Source organism: Triticum aestivum, chromosome 2D, assembly GCF_018294505.1.
Source record: "Triticum aestivum cultivar Chinese Spring chromosome 2D, IWGSC CS RefSeq v2.1, whole genome shotgun sequence".
NCBI lineage: Eukaryota > Viridiplantae > Streptophyta > Magnoliopsida > Poales > Poaceae > Triticum > Triticum aestivum.
Genome location: NC_057799.1, coordinates 505,970,716 through 505,975,641, shown reverse-complemented (window position 1 = coordinate 505,975,641; position 4,926 = coordinate 505,970,716). Strand labels below are relative to the sequence as shown.

At 46.8% G+C, this 4,926-nt stretch overlaps 1 long non-coding RNA gene across 1 annotated transcript; it reads right to left on the bottom strand.

Moving 5' to 3' along the window:
• Positions 1 to 492: 492 nt before the first annotated feature.
• Positions 493 to 3,828, bottom strand: LOC123054107 (uncharacterized). The gene is made up of 3 exons (XR_006426049.1): positions 3,036 to 3,828; positions 1,742 to 1,827; positions 493 to 1,064 (listed from the first exon to the last, which is right to left on the bottom strand). It is a non-coding gene; the product is annotated as an uncharacterized lncRNA (long non-coding RNA).
• Between the last annotated feature and the right edge of the window lie 1,098 nt (positions 3,829 to 4,926).

The window sequence follows — 4,926 nt, the reverse complement described above, 5'->3', positions numbered from 1 at the left end:
TTTGTCAAAAAGTTTAGTTAATTGGGGAAAAAATAATCGACTTTTAGAAAAAAAATTGCACATTTATGAAAAGAAAGAAAAAGAAAAAGAAAGGAAAACTAACAAGAAAAAAATGAAATAAGAACCATTTTGGAGATTGTCCAGCGAACCGGAAAAGGCCGCTTCAGAAAGCTACCCAAAACTGGGGCTTCCGAGAACTGGAAAAAACACAAAAGGAAGAAAAGAAATAACTGGTCACAAGTCTTAGATTGTCCTAGTGGTTTGTGTGCTTCTCTTCGAACGTGCAGGTCCCGAGTTAGAACCCGTCTCCCGCGCATGTTTTTTTGAAGTTTAACAACAGAAAAAAGATAAATGGGCTGGCAACCATCACGAAGGATTCCGCGTCGGAGTAGCACTGCGCCAAATAAGGTTTGCCATTATCTCTAGGCAATTGAACTCGGACGCCTGAGCTAGACTTACAGGGAAGCTTCAAGCCTGGCCGGACGTTACGAGGACACAATCCAAACTAGCTCACAATTTATTCCACATTAAAAATAGAAGTCAAGCTTTCCTTTTTTTCGATTCATAGATGTAAATTAGGATCGATGATACTCCCTCCGTTCCGAAATGTAAGTCGCTGGGGAATATGTTCCGACCAGGTGAAAATGGGCAAATGGACCTTTATGCCCCCAGTTCAAACTTTGAATCAGCCCGTCTTCTTCCTCGGCGTCTTCCACCTCCGCCTCCTCCCCCGCCCTCCACCTCCACCCCTGCCCAGGCGCTCCTCCTCTCCCACGCCCAGGGGCCCCTCCTGGCCCGCGCGTGCCCAGGTGGTGCTCTGCTGCCGCCCGCTGGTGGAGGCGAGCTGGTGCTCTGCTGCCGGCCCCTGGTGGTGGCGAGCTGGTGCTCTGCTGCCGCCCACTGTTGGAGGCGAGCTGCCGCCTGCACGCACCCAGGTGTTGTTCCTCCCCACGCACAGGTGCTGCTGCCGCTGAAGTCCTCGCCGCTGGACAGGAGCTGCTCCAGCCGGAGTTCTCAATTTTGCTCGCCTAGGTTCATCTCCTCGCCCAGTACTCGCTCTGCATCTGAGTAAACAATTTGATGATCATAAACTTGTTGTAATCATTTGTCTTGAATAATTGCATGCAGTACAATCTTGGAGTAATACTGAAATTTAACACTGAAACTGAACAGTGATATTGAACAGTGAAAGATGAACACTGAGTAGAACATGTACTATCAATACAGGTTTGGACCGGTACTGTCAATAGAAAAGATGAACAAGTACCGTCAATTTAGAACAGGTTTGGACTTAGTTTCATCAGTACTCCAAATCAGTAGGAGTATGAATTAACGGGCAGAAATAATTGCTACTCTCATTTAAGGTAAAATTGAGTAGGAATAGGAGTAGGAATATCAGGAGCATGAATATCAGGAAGGAGTAGATCATGGCCTTTGAAAATTTTACCCCAGCCTTACTTTGAACTCGATCTCATTTCTGTACTTCATTATTCCCATAAGAGGGTCACTTTCACCTGTAACTTGACATGATCAAGTAAACTGTGCACATGTCTATTTTTATTTGAATCTTCAGAATGTCCAAACTTTTAAACACTATGGTATGACTGAACAACCTAAACTGTTTGACATAATTTGATGTAAATAAAATACTCCAGCCATTCTTAGTATGCAAATCTGCAGTTAGTGCTTCGAAAAAACACTATGGGAAATGACTTGAATGGAGAAATGTTGAGATACCAACCTGCTAGCTGAAAAGTGCAGCATGCCGGCATGAGAATGACTGATACCCTCACACATCTTTTTTCATTAGCCCTTCTTTAAAACAATCTGATGGAAAAAAAACATTCAAGGTCACAAATCATATTATTGTAGGGCTCATATTTACTGTAGAAGAGAGAAGAGAGAGAAGAGAAAAGAAGAGATCAAGAATATGGAGGGCACAAGAGGAGTATACTACAGTAGCTCTCCTCTTGTTGCAAGTCCTACACTAAAGTACTAAAACTACTGCTTGCAAGTCCTAACATAACAGCAGCAATCATCATCAGTGCTCCAAGTATCCAAGATGGAGTAATTAACAGAAAATGCAAGATAACCTAACAGAGCAAGATGGAGTAATCCAAGAAAATTAATTGAAAATTGCTGAGTAGTGTTGTGTGCAAGTGCAAGTACTCAAAATTTGTTTGAGTAGCAAATCTTGGAGTACCAGAGGACTCCAAGTTAAATGTACTCAAAGCAAATTAAGCAAATGTACTGCCATTAGTTTTCATTCCATTCTGAAAACTACTCCAGTTCACAAATTAAGCAAATCTTGGAGTATTGAAGTACTCCAAGTTAAATGTACTCCAAGCAAATTAAGCAAATGTACTCCAAGAAAATTAAGCAACTGAACTGGAGTAGAAATAAATTCTGAATATGTTCCAGTCACAAAAGAACTTTGCAAGTTGTTTTTATTCCATTCTGAATATGTTCCAGTCACAAAAGAACTTGGCAAGTTGTTTTTATTCCATTATGAATATATGTTCCTGACACAAGAGTTGGCAATTAGGCGCCCAATTAACTTGGTGATGCATGCTAAACTTAAGAACCATCATCACTTGGTACACACACCAGTTCAGATTACACATGATAATTAATTAGGCGCGGTAACTAATTAACCCCAGCAGCTACCTTAGTTAGGTGCAGTAAAAACTCCTACTGCTACTGCATCTTTACCAACCAAATTCAGTGACAGAGCTACTCCATTTTACTCAAATTCAGTATGCAAAATTAACAGTAATCCATACAGCTGCTTCATACTCCAAATTGCTACTCCAAATTCAGTATACAAAATTCAGTATGCTGCTACTCCAAATTCAGTTTGCAAATTAACAGTAACAGTACTTCAATGGAGTACAGTTGCTACTCCAAATTAACAGTGGGTCCTTGCTAAGCATATTGTTCTCAAATTAACAGTAGAACTCAAATTAGCAGCAGCATTCGTAGGTGCCAACACAAAACAACAGCTACATTCGTACGAGTAGAAAATGAACACGTACTGGTTCAGATTGAAAGAGCTTAGCTAGCGCAGCTCAAATTGAAAGAGCAGCAGCTCAAAGCAGAGCTCGGCAGCGATAGAGAGTGTAGCTAGCGCCCATCTTGCTGCCGGTCTTCCAGGCCTGGGAGGACTTCTTGCGGCCGCCGATGCGGGGGATGCTGGCGAACTCTTCGTCGGTGAAGGCGGTGTCGTTGCTGGCGTACACTGTGCAAGCGCGGGGGCGAGCAGCGAGCGGGACCCATGGGCGCGGCGGTCGAGGCAGAGGCGGACGCACGAGGCCCCGGCATCGTCGGCGTTCTGGATGAGCTCCCGGCGTCCCGCAGCGCGGTGGTGCCCTCCGGGTAGTTGGCCAGCACCTCGCGGATGCGCCGCACCAGGTCCACCCACAGCCCGAAGTCCTCCAGCAGCATCCCGCCCGGATCCATGTCGCTTCGTCGCCGGCGTCGAAGCACGCGGATCCAGCGCCTCCGCCGGCCAGAAGCTCATCGCCGGCGCCTAAAAAATCAAGGTTTTGACCTACGGGTGGTGGATTTCTGGCGGTGGGAGGAAACGGGGTGGCTCGGTGGTGCGGAGAAAGAGAGGAAGCGGGGTGGCTCAGCGGTGACGATGGCGAGGAGAGGCCGGCGACGACGGGGATCTGGAGGGGAGCGAGAGAGGGGTGGCCGGGTGGGTGAGAGGGGAACGAGAGAGTGAGCTCGAGTGGGTGAGAGCGAGCGGTGGTGGGAGGGCATTTCTGGAAAGTGAAAAATTCTCGTAGCGTTACGAAATTTACACGTCAAACCCTTAAACGACTTACATTTCGGAACGGAGGGAGTACAAAATATTATTTCTCGCTTCTCTCACCCGTCTCCCGCGCACGTTTTTTGAAGTTTAACAACAGAAAAAAGATAAATGGGCTGGCAACCATCACGCAGGATTCCGCGTCGGAGTAGCACTGCGCCAAATAAGGTTTGCCATTGTCTGTAGGCAATTGAACTCGGACGCCTGAGCCAGCCTTACAAGGAAGCTTCAAGCCTGGCCGGATGTTACGAGGACACAATCCAAACTACTCTCTCCGTCCCATAATATAAGAGTGTTTTTGACACTACACTAGTATAGAAAACGCTCTTATATTATAGGACGGAGGGAGTAGCTCACAATTTATTCCACATTAAAAATAAGACGCCGATAAGTGCCACACGTGTGAGCGTTAGGGGGCTGCCCACACATTTTGTGTGATGTATAAGAGGAACAACCCACACACCCATGTGTGGGCAAAAAAAGTAATGCCCACACACTTTTTTTCCCTCCCGATCCCTCTCACACGGGTGCGTATGGGCGAAATAGATGACGCCCACACGCCCCGTACGTCAGGCCTCGTACCTCGTGGTCCCGCACGCCCGCGTGACAGTCACCGCGCGTCCCGCAGTTGCCATGGTCCAGACCCTCGTCCATGTTCGTTTAACTGCAGTTGCCATGTCGCTGAACTTCGGTTGCCATGTCGGACAACTACAGTTGCCATGGTTGCTCAACTGCAGTTGCCATGTATGGTCTGATCTACTGCAATTGCCATGATTTCAAAATTTTAGGAGTTGCCACCCACTAAACACTAGGCAGTTGCCATGTAGCACTACAAGAAGGCATGGCAAAAAAACATGTTCGGGTAAAAGAGAGAGTTGCCATGTGCTCACAAGCACGCTAGGGCAGTTGCCATGTAAAAGGAAGAGTTGCCATCTGCTTACGTGCACGCTACGGCAGTTGCCATGTACCATGCAAAAACACATGGCAACTCGGGTAAAAAAGAGTTGCCATCTGCTTAGAAGCAAAAGCTAGGGCAGTTGACATATACCTGCAGAAACACATGGCAACTGCCAGCTTTGGGTGTGGGCTAGGAGACGGGCGTGTGGGCGAAG